General features: G+C 45.2%; 1 long non-coding RNA gene across 16 annotated transcripts in view; it reads right to left on the bottom strand.

Moving 5' to 3' along the window:
* Positions 1-15,503, bottom strand: part of LOC148002098 (uncharacterized) — a 158,037-nt gene extending 142,534 nt beyond the window's left edge. For 13 of the 16 annotated variants that reach the window (XR_015634515.1, XR_015634516.1, XR_015634518.1 and 10 more), the window contains exon 1: positions 15,356-15,479. This is a non-coding gene — a long non-coding RNA (uncharacterized LOC148002098). Of the gene's footprint in view, positions 1-14,523; positions 14,863-15,355 lie in introns of those variants that run through there. The other 3 variants (XR_015634529.1, XR_015634527.1, XR_015634526.1) reach the window with 2 other exon arrangements.
* Between the last annotated feature and the right edge of the window lie 620 nt (positions 15,504-16,123).

Genomic DNA, 16,123 nt, shown 5'->3' with positions numbered 1-16,123 from the left:
AGAGGGAGAGAGAGGAGGGGGAGGGGGAGGAGAGAGGGAGAGGGAGAGGGAGGGAGAGGGAGAGAGAGAGAGGAGGGGGAGGGGGAGGAGAGAGGGAGAGGGAGGGAGAGAGGAGAGGGGGAGGAGAGAGGGAGAGGGAGAGAATCAATAAATGTTTGAAAACATTTATCTGGATCTCTTCTGGGAAAGAATGACCTCTGTATCCCACAGAGGGACACACTTTGTAATTTACTTTCCAGGAAGGGTGTGCTAGTACCAAAACTGGGCTAGCACCAGCGTACTTGCTCAAAATGGCCTCTGTCTTTTATCTCTGATATACGTGATGACTACATCTCATCCCATTGGTGGAGGTTCAGAAAATGTGGACCCCTATCAGGCTGATTGATTACCTTTGATAATAAAAGGTTTCCCACAATTCTCGGCTCTTCACTATACAATATTTAAATCATACACCCCAATTTCAAGAGGTAACCTTAACTGCCATTGTGGATTCAGGACGATGGCCACTCTGGTTTTTTCCAGCTGGAAGGAATCACTGGGCATGTCAGCCAGAGTATCCCTCCAGCGGGCCTATCTAAAAGACCCCAGACTGTGTTGATGGTTCCATTTGTATAACTCTAAGGTGTGGGGAGGAAAAGAGGCCTTTTCCTAGTGCCTGGACAGAGAAGTGAAGGAGAAATGAAGGCAGAAGTTCTTAGCATCAAAAGTCCGAGGCAGGGAACAGGAGAGACAGGACAGAGATACTTTTTAGGTGTCCAAATCAAAGTCCATCAGAATAGTTTGATAGGCTCCCAAAAGCCTCCATCTACTGGGCCCAATATGGTTTCGCTTTGGCTTCTAAGGGTGGTCTCCGGAATGCTTTCAGATGCTGCGATCATGGTTGGAGGGGCTAGAATCATCCCTCTCGGATGGCTTCTAGTGAAGAAATTTAAGCATCATTTGTTTTTTAAGTTAAACAATAGTGGACCTGTCTGTCTGGGTTCCAGGTAAGTGCTCACTACAGTGAAGAATCGATCCAGAGTCCTAAGTCTCTTATATCTTGGCAGCGTTCTCCTTGTGAAGAAGGTAGCCATTACTGATATACAGTCGTCTCACGTGTGTTTATGCCTAGTCCCTGGGGAGTGCAACCTCCTGGACTATAACAGAAACACCAGACATTTCAGTCTCTGGTTGTTCTTTTCTGTCAGGCATTTAAGACCACATAATTGGAGAAAATGAACTGCTTTTATTTAACTGTCATGGTCAGTTAAGGACCTTGTCCTTCAGAGTCACTGGGACTTGAAAGAACTCTAGGCTTTTCAGCTGTTCTATCTGTGTGAAGATAAGTCAGAGGCCTTGCTTGACCACTTGGAAACATAATTTTCTCTGTGCCAACCCTCCTCTTTATAGAATGGACAGTGATTAGAGTCATTGGTAGGGTCTCCATGGCCTCCATGAAGAGGAGTTATAGAACATTTTGAGGGATAGTCTACCTCTGGGACATAGATGACTTTGGAGGGAAAGGGGAACAATAGTTTCCCTTTTAATCCTTCTAATCAGATCAGTGTAGCCTTCTAGTAGGGTTACTGAACACTCAGTAGTTCCGTTACACCAGTCTCGTACTTTTAATTATTATGTAACACTTAGATAAAGCTTGGGGAAAAAGACAAAAACTTTTAACTCCATTGATTTAAGCAAAGTTCAATGTGTTGAACTTTGACATCAATGTCCTGAACCTTAAACCTAGAAACTTTAATATCATGCATAGCACGTCAAAGTCTCATCTTTTACATACCTTAAATAACTTACTCAGGGGCCGGAGAGATGACTCAGTGGTTAAGAGCACTGACTACTCTCCCAGAGGTCCTGAGTTCAAATCCCAGCAACCACATGGTGGCTCACAACCATCTGTAATGAGATCTGATGCCCTCTTCTGGTGTCTGAAGACAGCTACAGTGTACTGTATAATAAATAAATAAACCTTTAAAAAAAATAACTTATTCAGACCTTAATAACCCAGATAAGCCTTCTAGCTTATTTTTTATATTATGAAACATAGTAACTAATGAATTTACCATCTGTTGTGAGAATTTGAGAGGGGAGTAACTAAGCAACTACCCTTTCCTTACGAAGTCCAAATGATAAATCAAGGTTTGATTCACTGACATTCATCCTAGAGAACCAATGAGTTCTTTGAACTTACTTATGGGGAGCCATTGAGTTTCCTGGGCTTACTCATCAGCATAGATAAGAGGTTACTAACAGATGGATAGACAACCCCAAATCAGTCCCCTCTGGAAGTCTTCATCCAGCATGGATGATGGCTTTCTCACAGCTGCATAAGCTTATGGTGATTTGGGTAAGATGAGCCTATCCCCCAAGGGGCCAAGTCTCTGTGAGATCCACACCTCTCACAGATTAAAAAATTAAAAAGCGCCAGGTTAGAAAAAGACAATACATGTGGCCTAGGAACGTGGACCCAAAAAAGCAAACCAAAGAAACAGAGGAAGAAGACGGTGACCTTGGCACCATTTTACGCAGCCTGAGCACAGCCAGGGCCAAGATCAGACAGATCTGTGACTTAGATCTGTGACATAGACATAGGGAGTCTCTGAGCAGACTGGAGGTCTTGAGCAGGAGTAACTGATCACATCAGTGTTTTCTTGGACCATCCCTCGTTGCCAAGAGATGTTCTATCTTTGGATCTTTATTGACCCTATTGAATGTCAGTCACCCAATATGCACAAGACTACAAAGGGATGGAATGCGCCCTCCCCAATGGAAGGAATCAGAATACTATTGCGAATGGATATCAACATATAGAATATGCCCAAAATTGTTGGAAAAGAATAATCTCAGGGTCTCACAAAGGAACAAATAAACAAAGTATGATGGTTTGTACATCGGCCCAGGGAGTGGCACTATTAGGTGTTGCCCTGTTTGAATAGGTGTGGCCCTTTTGGAGTAAGCATGGCATCGTGGGTGTGGGCTTTAAGACAATCACCCTAGCTGACTGAGAGTCAGTATTCTAGCAGCCTTCAGTTGAAAATGTAGAACTCTCAGCTTCTCCTGTACCATACCTGCCTGGATGCTGCCCTGCTCTCACCTTGATGATAATGGACAACCTCTGAACCTGTAAGTCAACCCCAATTAAATGTTGTCCTTATAAGAGTTGCCTTGGTCATGGTGTCTGTTCACAGCAGTAAAACCCTAACTAGGACACAAAGAGAAAATATCTTGTCAAAGTAATTTCTTCTTTCAAAAAGGATGCATCAGGACCCAAATGGGCAGTAGTAGTAGCTAGGAGATGGAGACAGGGGGATCCTTAGAGCTTGCTGGTCAGCCAGCATAGCCTATCCAATGAGCTCCAAGTCTGGAAGAGACAATGTCTCAAACACCAAAGTAGACGACTTCCGAGGAATAGCATCTGAAGTTGACCTCTGACCTCCACACACATAAGCTCACATGTACACTGTAACCACAAACTAGAGTCTCCTGGGAGAAAGAACCTCAACTGAGGAGTTACCTCCATTGTACCGGTCTCTGAGCATGTCTGTGGGATATTTTATTGATTGACAATTGACATGGGAGGGTTTAACCCACCATCCGTAGTGCCACCCTGGGCCAGTGGTCCCAGGAGCCATAAGAAAACAGGCCAAACAAGGCCTGGGGAGCAAGCCAGTGAGTAGCACTCCTCCATGGGCCTCTGCTTCAGTTTCTGCTTCTGGTTTCTGCCTTGTGCTCCTACCCTGATGTAGTGAGCCGTATTGGATTTGGGCCTAGCCGCTTTGTGACTGCATAGCTCAAGGTGGCTACTTGACTCTGGGCTGCATGGCCACAGAGGTTTAACCTTGAAATGACTGCCATACAGACTTGAGATTGTTGAACTAAGAGCCTCTCCCAGGAAGACCCTGGGAGCAATGACAGGATGTTTCAGCCTGAGCAAAACACCGGATGTCCCTGAGCAGATTCCTAAGAAGGGTTCGACCTTTTCAAAGAACATGTCCCCAGAAGACTGTTGCCTCTTTGTTATAGGAGGATATCTTGCAGTGTAGTGATTCACCTTATATCCTTGGGCACTTCCCAAACTCCCCCACCCTAAGCTTCAGTTCCCGCTTCTATTCCTGCCTCAGAGCTTTAAATGCTGTACATTCCTCTCAATAAACGAGACCTTGACAAGAGAACTTTTGCTTGGTCTCCTTCTTCTCTTCACCCCCATTTTGGCCCACAGGTAGAAAGCCTCTTCGGGACCCTGAATAACTGGGTCCCCGCTGGCGGGGACACCCTGACTTCTCTCAGTGGTGGGACCTGCAAACTGAGGTAACCCTTTCCTGATCCAAGTTGGTTGGGGTCAGTGTCTTGTCACTCAGCAGAGGAATAAACTGAAACAAGCACTTACACACACACACACACCCATGAACACACACTCTCACACTCCACATACTCTGAGTTTATGACATGTGAAGGATTAAAAATTAATAATAAGCCGCCTAGCTACCCAAAAAGAAGAGGTAGGGTCTGTGAGAACATGAACTTTTCGCCCCTCCCTTGCTGTACAATGGTTCCCGGAACATTCTTGCATGAAAAGTTTCCTGGAACAGCCACAATGACCCATAGCCTCCGGCCACAATGGTCCAATGGCCCTGAAAATGTCACTACCCCTAATCACAATGTCACAAAGTCCTGGGTGTGTTGCCTAGTGTTACACATGACTAGCATATGACCTAAATGTATGGGCAGTTTGTGGTTTTGGAATTCCCCTCCTCCCTCCCTCTTGATCCCCCTGGTTTGTGGTTTTTTCCTTTATAAGCTCTGTGAAAATTCAGGTCGGGGTCGAACTCCTCTACTCCCTGTGTGGCGTATGAGTCTCGACCCCAGCATGCTGGCCTGAGCTCTCGTTTCATCTCGCTCACAATAAATCTTCCTCGTGTGATTACAGCAGGTCGGTGTCTGTGTCCTACTGGGTGCGCGTCTTTCCCGAGACTTGAGTGGGGGGCTCCCTTCGGGGGTCTTTCATTTGGGGGCTCGTCCGGGATCTGCGCGACCACCCAGGGGTCCTAGACCCACTTGGAGGTAAGATTCTCTGTTTTATCTCAGCGCTGTGTCTGGGTCTGTGTCTATGTTCTGTCTGGGAATCTGGTGCGATCGCTGTTTCGGTTTTGCGGACGCTCAGTGAGACCGCGCTCCAGGAAGGAGAGCGGGGTGGATAGGGATAGACGTGTCCAGGTACCCACCGTCCGTTCGCCCTGGGAGACGTCCCAGGAGGACAAGGGGGGACCAGGGACGCCTGGTGAACCCCATCTGATAGGTCCAGAGGAGACTTTACTCCTTGACGACCGGTTTGTTAGGCAAGGTCTGCGACCTGCCGATCAGTTTCAGTGCCTCTGGTCGACACGAAGTCGACGTCGGTTTTGTTTTTTTTTTTCTCTTTTGTTTGTGCTCGTGTGTGTGAGTGTGTGTGAATTAAGTCCTGTAGTCTGTGTTTTTCGGTACCGGTTTAAGGTCTTAGTGCACTGTCTGGGCAGATGAAGGATTCCTGCCCTGTGCACGAGAGTCTTAGTGCACTGTCTGGGCAGAAGAAGGTTTCCTGCCCTGTGCACGGGTGGAAGAAGGTTCCCCACCCCGAAATGGCGCCTGTGAGTAGATGAAGGATTCCTACTCCGAATAGTCTTTTTCTTTCTTTTTTTCCTTTTTAGAAAGCGCACCGGGGGACGCCCCAATCGCGCAGGCTCTGGGACTCGTGAGAGACGTTCCACGAGTCAGCCTTTGTTGGGTCCTGGCTCTGGGACGCGTGAGAAACGTTCCTCGAGCCGAATTTTGTCGGGAGGACCCGGCAACGGACAGTCAAAAAGATCTGACTGTGACTTTGGAGGTCGAGTTCGGCTGCCTATTTAAGTATAGGCACGGACAAGTGTGCTTAGATGTGTTAGTGTCTGTTGTCTGTATTCTGTTTCTGTGTTTGGTATCCCGGAAGCAGCTAAGGTTAAGCTGCAGTTTGGGCCAGGTACTGAAGGTACCAGGCATCTGTGGAAATTGGTTATAGGATGCTTTGTCTTGGTCTTGTTTGTCTGGATTGTTTTCTGTGGTATTGTCCAGTGTTTTTTTGACTTTTGTTTCGTGTTTGAATTTGGACTGACGACCGTGTTTAAAATCTTGGACTGACGACTGTGTTTGAAATCATGAAACTGTTTGCTTTGTTCGTTGAAGAGTTTTACTTGGTCCCCTTAATGCTTAGTAAGAAACTTAATTTTGTAGACCCCGCTCTAGTGGCAGTGTGTTGGTTGATAGCCAAAGTTAATTTTTAAAACATAGTGTTTTGGGGGTTGGGGATTTAGCTCAGTGGTAGAGCTCTTGCCTAGCAAGCGCAAGGCCCTGGGTTCGGTCCCCAGCTCTGAAAAAAGGAAAGAAAAACAAAACAAAAACATAGTGTTTTATCTGTGCTTATGCTCGCAGCCAGCTGTGATGAACTGGGAAAGATTTAAATTTTGCTTGGGAGCAAAGAATCTTAAAGGCGGAGTTTCAGCCGGTATGACACTTAGTGCATAACTGCCTAAAAGATCAAAAATGCTGTTAACAGGCAAAAAAAAAAAAAAAAAAAAAAAAAAAAAAAAAAAAAAAAAGGGACAGGCTGTGTTAGAAATGCTACAAGAAGAATAATCTAAAAAGGCTGAGAGCTAGGTGGGGCTATAAGGAAAACAAGAATAGGAAAGGAATTTCTGACATTTGCTCACAGTAGGAGAGCACTCATTTAGAGAAGTTCTTTAAGGAAGCCTGCCTTATCTGCTGTCTTTATTCCAAGGGAGGAGTCAGTCTCCAGCACTAAATTACTTGGCGGTAGCCAAGGTCAGGATTAATGTTTTCTTTTCCTTGGCCCCTTTAAACCCAGTGAGACAGTTTGGTAAAGGGCTACTACTGAGGTCCTGATAGCCCCAGGTGAACTGGTTACAATTCTTTTATCAGCCCCCTGGCATCTAGCACCCAGGTTCTAACCATCTCTCCATCCTTTTGTTATTAGTTGTTACTAGAAGCCTAGTGTCATTTGGAGGCTGGTTCTCTTGAGAGGCAAAGCCATGGAGCTGACACTGACAATGGCCTTTTTGTTCCAAGAAAGGCCTCCTGGTTTAGCTGTGTGACTAAATGCTGTTTGCCCTCTTCGGTAGACTCTATTCTCAAGATTCTCTTGTTTTCTCACCATCCCATTTGATATGCTTGTTAGTAACTGTTACAGGTCTTCTTTACCACTGAGGAAAGACGGAATCCTACTAGAGGCCAGAAAAAAAAAAAAAAAAGGGTTCCAACATGCATAGAAGGCCCTCACTTCTGCCTGCTCTCTTCATACCCCTGAAGGTAGGGAGTGCTCCAGGTCTGCCCCCAGGCTCCAAGGGTGGGTCTCCTAGGGGCTGGAAAATGCCCCACCAATCTGGCTAAGATAAGGAAAAGATATGAAGAGAAAGTTACAGAAACTTGAAGGGTTAAGCTAAGTCGCTGAGAGAGTTATTGTAAGTTGATGCATGGTTCAGGGTCTGTGCAGAAAAGTGGACAGCACCTAATAGCTGTAGAAGAAGATGCAGAGAGACTGAAAAGAAAAAAAAGAAAGAAAGAAAGAAAGAAAGAAAGAGGTAAAGAGTGCAGGAAGCTAGGGAAGAAAAGAGACTAAAAGAAGAGGAAGCTAGAGAGCTAAAGAGAGATAAAAGACAAGAGAGGAACATATACTGGCCACAGTAGTTAGGGAACCTAGGAAGACAGTACCTGGCAACAGAAGAGAATTCCTGGCTAAAGATCAGTGTGCCTAATGCAAAGAAAAAAAAAAAGACACTGGGTCAGGGACTGCCCCAGAAAGAACAAGAGGGGACACTGGAGAACCTCTTGGTCCTAGAGTGCTGGCTATGTACAGAGATAGAAGGGAAGTGTGGATGCAGGGACCCAATGCTCTGTGCTCCTATGCCCCCCTCCAGTGGGCCAATATCCAAAGACCTTGGGTACAGGGGCCTACTGGCAACAAACAATACTTATGGACTGCCCGAAGAACAGTGGACCTTGGCGTGGGCCGGGTAACCCACTAGTTCATAGTCATCCCTGACTGCCCCTATCCCTTGCTCATGAGAAAATTGCTCTCCAAAATGGCTTGCGTGGGCTGAAATGGCTGGGTGAGGCCATGTGTATGCATATCTACAGACTGTGTATGCGGAGCTTAAGACCTGTCTCAGTGCACCAGTACCTGATGCTGGGAGACGAATGGCTTAGCGCTGTTCTACTTGGAACATATCACTCCTGCCAGCCGGGCACTAACAATTATCACCCAATCCAGGACTTAAACTGTGATAGAGTGGCTGATGTTCTGCCTTTGAATAGAGTGTCCCAAAAGATGGGACCACTGGTCAGCTGCCATGGACTAGATTCTCCACCGGTTGGGGACAATCTGGTCACCTTGCTGCCCAATCCGGACCTGGAGCCACCACAGCACGAGTGTCAAGTACTGGCAGAAGCCCATGGGTGGAGGAAAGACCTCTGCGACTGGCTGATTGACCCCTGCTGAAAGCCGAGGACCTTGTCCACAGACGGGAACAGTTCTCTTCATGAATGAAGGTCAGAGACAAGTGGGTGCTGCCATGGTGGACAACACAATGTCATCTGGGATGACTGAACCTCTACCCCCCCAGTACATCAGCACTGCAGATGCCTTTACCATCTCTTGGATGCCCTGGTGAAGCCAACAACTGTGAGTACTATTCATTGCTCAGGATATCAGGAGGGAAGAGATTCAGTGACATGGGGCAATAACGAAGCAGATAAAGTGGCTCGAAAAATGGTTATGCAGGAGCCCATCCTGGTTGCAGGCCTGCAAGAGACAGCCACTGGGAACTGGGATCGGACTAAGGGATGGCCTCACTTAGAAAAGGCCCAAATTGCTTAAAAGATAAAGGACAATGGCACATTGAGGGGAAAGCTATACTTCCCAGAGAACAAAGAAAAGACTCACTTTGCCAAATACAGAAATGGACTCAATTAGGAGATAAAAAGTTTGTCCAAGTAGTTAAGTGTATGTAATAGACTTTAAGATTTTAGCCAGAGAGACAGTAGAAAGTATAAGGTATGTCAATAAGTGAATGCTTAGCAAGCAAACAGGGCAAAGAGACCTAGAGAGTTTGGTGAAAAGTCGAAGTGAACTTCACTGAGATAAAACCAGAAAAATATAATCACAAGTATCTCCTAGTGCTTGTAGATACTTTTTCAGGAATAGATAGAAGCTTTCCTCACCAAACAAGAGACGGCCTCTGCAATCATCAAGAAGATACTGGAAGAAATCTCCGATTTGGAATGCCCAAGGTAATCTGGTCAGACAGCGGCCCTACTTTCGTTGCCAAGGTAAGCCAGGGTGTGGCCAAGTATTTAGAGGTCAATTGGAAATTACATTGTATTTACAGACCTCAAAGTTCAGGACAGGTAGGGTAAATAAATAGAACTCTAAAAGAGACCCTGACCAAATTAACCATGGAGACTGGCACAGACTGGGTGACACTCCTTCCTTCTTGCTCTCTTCAGAGCAAGAAATACCCCTTCCAGATTCAGCCTTACCCCCTTTGAGATCTTATATGGGGCCTCAGCCCCCCTGACTGTATTAGATGATGTTACTGAACCAACATGTCATAGTGCCATAGTAATAATGATTTGTGTGCCAGGCTAAAAGACCTACAGGTGATACAGAAAGAAATCTGCTCACAGCTGACAGCAGCCTATGCCCCGGAGACCCCTGAGACATCCCATCAGTTCCAGGTTGCAGCTACACTGAGTCCAGACACTCGAGCCTCGCTGGAAAGGACCGTACCTGGTGCTGCTGACCACCCTGACAGCTGTCAATTCTCAGCCCTCACCAGCCGTGTACTAGCTGTTGGGGCTGAGAGCTGGGACCTAGAGGGAAATTCAGTCATGTTTGTCCTGGGTTCTATCAAGATAGGTGTGGGATAGGCTTGATTTCCATTACAAATGATGTAACATTGCATATGTTAGTACTCTTAACACTTCTTGGGACTGTGCCTCAGGGATCACAGTCCGTATAAGCTTAGAAGTTCTAAAAGCTAGTCATGACCTTGGTGGATAGGCTTGGATAGTGTCCAGGTTAGAATCCTCATGTTAAGACTACAATACCAAGCTGTTATGCTAGATGAAGCTGAGTTCTCCATGAAGTTCTAGGATTAGAACTATTAACAAAAAAAGAAGTGGGGAATGAAGGATTAAAAATTAATAATAAGCCGCCTAGCTACCCAAAAAGAAGAGGTAGGGTCTGTGAGAACATGAACTTTTCGCCCCTCCCTTGCTGTACAATGGTTCCCGGAACATTCTTGCATGAAAAGTTTCCTGGAACAGCCACAATGGTCCAATGGCCCTGAAAATGTCACTACCCCTAATCACAATGTCACAAAGTCCTGGGTGTGTTGCCTAGTGTTACACATGACTAGCATATGACCTAAATGTATGGGCAGTTTGTGGTTTTGGAATTCCCCTCCTCCCTCCCTCTTGATCCCCCTGGTTTGTGGTTTTTTCCTTTATAAGCTCTGTGAAAATTCAGGTCGGGGTCGAACTCCTCTACTCCCTGTGTGGCGTATGAGTCTCGACCCCAGCATGCTGGCCTGAGCTCTCGTTTCATCTCGCTCACAATAAATCTTCCTCGTGTGATTACAGCAGGTCGGTGTCTGTGTCCTACTGGGTGCGCGTCTTTCCCGAGACTTGAGTGGGGGGCTCCCTTCGGGGGTCTTTCAATGTATACACTGAACCATATAGGAAACATCGTCTATTGTCTCTAGACACTTTGGCATGTTTCTGAGCGTTGCCTTTTGTATTGCTGTGTCGTTCTCCACTGAGTGACTGGACCACAATTTATCTGAGTACCTGTGGGTGGATGTTTATATTGCTTACATATGAATTAATATAAATTAAGCTTCTATGGTTATTCTTTTACAAATTTCTCTTGCTGTAACAAAACACCTGAGACTGTATCGTTTGTAAAGAACTGAAATTTACTTGGTTCTGGGACCTGGAAAATCCAAAAACCAATGTCTAGTGAAGATTTTTACTAATTTATTTATAATTCATCTTGGGGCAGGGTGTTGTATGCAGATTTTACCCATGTATGTATTAATTAAGGTGTCTGTGGAGGCCAGAAGAGAGCATCAACAGTTATGTGTGGTTGTGAGCCACCCATTGTGAGTGCTGGGAAATAAACTCTGGTCTTCTGAACGAGCAGAAACTGATCTTAACCACTGAGCCCTTTTGATTCGTGAATTCACCTTTTTTTCATTACACAAGCAAAATACCTAAGGCTGCCCACATTGTAGAGAAAAGAGAAGGGGTAAGGGGTGGTTCAATAAGAAAATAGTTTACTGTACAGTGTGAGGACCTGAGCCAAGATCCCCTGAACCCACATAAAAACCAGACACATCAGTACGCATCTGTAAGCCCAGTGCTGGGGAGATGAAATAATGGACCCTGGGGGTTTGCAGCCAGCCAGTGTAGGTAGAATGGTGGGCTCTCCAGTTTAGTGACCTTCTCAAAACAATAAGGTGAGGTGAGAAAATAAGGAGCAAGTAAAACACTTGACACTAACCTCTGGCTTCCATATGCACCTTCATTCAGGAGTGTGTCCATACACACGCATCCACACATGTGTTTCACACACACATGTAAACCACCCAAAAATGATAAGCAAATAGATATTAAAAATTGAAATGTTAAATTTGACCCCAACGTAAAGAAGTTTGGTCCATTTCTGGAAGGTTAAAAGGTCCAAACAACGTGGTTCAGCTTTGGCCAGGTTCCCGATAGCATCATGATGGGATTGTAGGCATTAGTTACTTTTTCCATTGTTTCAACAAAATACCCAATAAGCAGCTAAAGTAAAGAAAGATTTACTCTTCCTCACAGTTCAAGAGTTCAGTGCGGCATGGCTGGAAAGCAATGGTAATGGGAGCCTGAGGAAATGGTCACATGGGTCCACAGTTGGGAAGCAAAGAATAATGAACATCAGCTTACTTTCTACATTCAGTCTAAGACCCACCCCCACAGAATGGTGCCACCCACAGTCAGGGTGGGTCTTCCCACCTCAGTTAACCTGATCTAGAAACCTTCACACAGATGTGCCTGGAGGCTCATCTCTTGGGTGCTTCTAGAGTCTAAAATCTAGACCCTTTCAACAGCCAACGGTGACCATTGCAGTTAGTGCTTAACTTAATGAAAATAAACCTGCCAAACAGATTCCCGCAGTCCCTGCATCATCAACACTCCCGCCACTTCTGCCTTGGAGGCCCAGGAATCATCCCAGAAGATTTTAAGAGCAAGAAGATTGGGAGAAAGACTGTGAAATGCTGTCTCCTTGGCATTTCACAGTCAACTGCAGTCATGACCAACAGAAGTTATCTGCACTAGGCGTGCAAAAGACTTGACTTGTCGGGGGTTGGGGATTTAGCTCAGTGGTAGAACACTTGCCTAGCAAGCACAGGGCCCTGGGTTTGGTCCCCAGCTCCGAGAAAAAAAAAAAAAAAAAAGACTTGACTTGTCAATAGTTACTCGTGGATTAAAGGGGCTCACAGGTTGATACCACTCCCTTCTGAATTATTGGCTATTGTCACTTTCTGGGGGAGGGGAAGACATCATTTTCAGTGACACCCCCACCCTTGAGCCCATCAGGCTCCAGAGATTGACAGTTCCAAACCCATGGTCACACAGATGGTCCTGGTTAAACTCATAATAAGGTCACAAAATAAAACAAAAGTCATGCATGACTTGTCGGGAGGAGAGGAGGCCAAAGAGATTTAAGGAATTCAGAAAGGTGACAGTGATCAAAACTGTCAAAGGAAAGAATCAACCTTTATTATTTATTTACCCTGGTTATCAGGGGCACACCTTGGGTCAGGGAACAACTCCCTAGAATCCTTTCTTTCTTCCACTTGAGGCTCGAACTCAGTTCCTCAGGCTTGGTGCCTACGGCAAGCACTTTGATCTGCTGAGCTACCTTGCTGTTTTGAAGGAACAAATGTAATGAAAGTAAAATAGAAACTAATGAAGGGCAAACAACCCACCCAGACCAGCAAGGCATGGGCACCCTGGTTACTCCAGAAGGAATTTTCTTTTACCCCAGAGTTTGTATAATTAGGCAGCCCAGGTGGAGTTGTTTAGTTTGAAACAGAGAAGAAAGACAGGAACTGAAACCAGAAGTTGAGGCAGATAATGGAGACAGACAGGAAGCAGTGGTACTATGTGTTTGATTGCATGTGTTTTTGTGGAATGAAATTCCTTCTGCGGTTTTGGTTGTGTTCTGTTTTGCCTTTTTATTTCTGTAAGATGGGGGCCTCATCTAAGCCCCAGGATAGCTTCCTACGGTGTAGTCCAGGCTGCCTTCACACCCACAAACTGGGATTGTGCGTGTGTACCACCATGCTGCAGCTCAGAGACACCTAGCAAGAAATCAGAAGGTGTTAAGGACGTTTAACAGGTTCCTGCTTTTGTGAAGAGAGCAGCAGTTAACATGGATGTACAAGTGTCTCTCTAGTAGGATATCAAGTCTTTTGGGCAAATTCCCAGAAATGTTTCACTAGATCACATGGTAGATTGTCCAAGTTTGCCTTCTATTGCTGTGCTAAAACACTCATCAAAAGCAGCTTGAAAAGGGTTTATTTGGCTTACAGATCCCAATTAGTTGACCACTGAGGGAAGTTGGGCAGCAATTCAAGCAGGAAGGAGGCAGAAACCATGAGGGGATGCTGCTTATTGGTTTGATCTCAGGTTTGTGTTCAGCAACCTCCAAAGACCAGCTATGCAGGAGTAGCAACTCTCACAGTAGGCTATGCCCTACTTTTTATATGAATAAAAAAATGAGGAAAATGCCACACAGACATGCCCAAGGACAATCTGATAGAAGAAATTCCTCAACTGAGGTTCACTCTTCTCAGAGGACTCTACTTTGTCAAGTTGAGAAAAATTAACCAGTATAACTAACCTCTTATCAACTTGATGCATAACAGCATAAACATAGTACTGTTAAACCATAACCTTTTCTTTCTTGTTTATCCCCAAGATCACATATTACTATCCCAACATAAAAATTAATATAACGGGGCTGGAGAGATGGCTCAGTGGTTAAGAGCACTGATTGCTCTTCCAGAGGTCCTGAGTTCAATTCCCAGCAACCACATGGTGGCTCACAACCATCTGTAATGAGATCCGATGCCCTCCTCTGGTGTGTCTGAAAACAGCGACAGTGTACTCATATACATTAAATAAATGTTTTTAAAAACGAAAAGTATTTTTAAAAAAATTAATATAACTTTAAAAGTCCCACAGTCTTTCAATTTTTTCAACCCTTTAAAAGTCCAAAGCCTCTTTTAAAATCCAACAATCCTTAACTGTGGGATCTCATATAGCCCAAAATAGCCTAAAATAGTCTTGGTCCAAGAGGGAACAACCAGACACAATTACAATATGATCAAAGAAAGCCAAAATTTAACTGTAAATAGGTCAGTGCCCAGTGTCTGCTTTATTATTCATGATTACCTGGGCTCCACAGGACTTGGGTTGCCCCACCTCTCCAGTTCCATAATTTTGAGTATCCACTGCTTGTCTCGTAAGCACAGCTCTGCTCACACCTGCCACGATCCTAGGTAGTCATCCCACAGTTATGACATCTCCAATATCCTGTGGTTGCCCCTTCCCCGATGGCCTTTCGTGACCTCTCACACTGGCAAGCTCCAGCCACTCTCCATAACTCTTTGGAAGTCTTACAGCTTTTGCACCCACTGCCAAGCTCTACGGCCAGCTTAAGATGCAACCCTGGCCCTCTCTAGACCACAGCTTCTGTGTGCTAACCACGAGAAAATACTCCCAGAAGATTTCACCTCAATGATGCTGATCTCTCGTTAGTTATGGGGTATTTTTCAGACCTGGCAAACCAGCATCAATTGCCCCAGTGAAGCAAAGGTTTCACTTCAGTGTTTCTGGTCTCTTGTTGATCAAAGCTGACTCCACCCTAGCTGACCAGAAACCACAAAATCTTAATTCAAAGTATTGCGCAGAGAGCCCAGATAAAGTCTTTTAAGACTGCCAAATGTCCTTCTAAAACTTCACTTCCAGACCTCCCTCGTTTCCACTTCCCTCAGCATCCTCACCTTCCAGTCTCCAACGGTTTAGCTCAATAAGCTCTAAGTTTTCCATGGTTTTTCCAGGTCAATGTTCCAGAGACTTCCACAAGTCTCCCGAAAGATCATCACAGTCAGATCCATCACAGAATCCCATCTTCTGGTGCCAATGTGTATCCTAGTTTGGTTTCCATTGTGATCAAATATTTACCAAAAGCAACTTGAGGGGAAAGGGTGTTTATTTTACTTACACATCCTGTTCACAGTTGACTACTGAAGGAAGTCGGGTGGGAACTGAAGAAGGAGCTGCGGCAGGAACCACGAAAGAACGCCGATTACTAGATTGCTTTCAGGCCCTTGTTCAGCTACCTTTCTGATACCTTTCAGGCCCACCCCTCTCAGTGGGCCGGGCCCTCCCACATCAGTCAGCAATCAGGAAAAGATGCCACATAGCCATGCCCACAAACCAATCTGGTAGACATAACTCATCAACCGAGGGTCCCTCTTCCCAGGTCACTCTGGCCAGTGCCAAATTGGACAAAAAAACTAATGAACACATAGACCTAATTTTAAGTCTTTCAGAAAGCCCCACATTGATTTCTGTAATGGTAGAGCTAAATTACAATTCCACCAACAGAGGATTATCTTACCTTTCCTCGCATCCTAGTGAGCATCTGTCATCAGAACTTTTCTTTTTAAATTTCTAAATTATGTTTATTAGTTTGTTTATTTATTTAATAGCAGGAAGGCATATACCACAGTGAGCTCGTGGAAGTCAGAGGACAATTTCTAACAGTTTTCTCCTTCCACCGCATGAGCCCGGCAGATAGAATTCAGGTGGACAGATTCGGTAGCTTATGCCTTTGCTCACAGAGCCACTTAGCCAGTGCTGTCGGTAGATTTCTTAGTGGTTGTCCTTCTGTCTGGGCCAAGATATCTATAACAGAGGGATGGATAGTGGAAATGGGATACATTTACACAATGGAAATTTACTCAGCTGTAAGGAAAATAAAATCCTG

This window comes from Rattus norvegicus, chromosome 12, assembly GCF_021556685.1.
Source record: "Rattus norvegicus strain SHRSP/BbbUtx chromosome 12, alternate assembly SHRSP_T2T, whole genome shotgun sequence".
Taxonomy (NCBI): Eukaryota; Metazoa; Chordata; class Mammalia; order Rodentia; family Muridae; genus Rattus; species Rattus norvegicus.
Note: the sequence above shows the minus strand (reverse complement) of the source record. Positions and strands in the feature narration are given on the sequence as shown.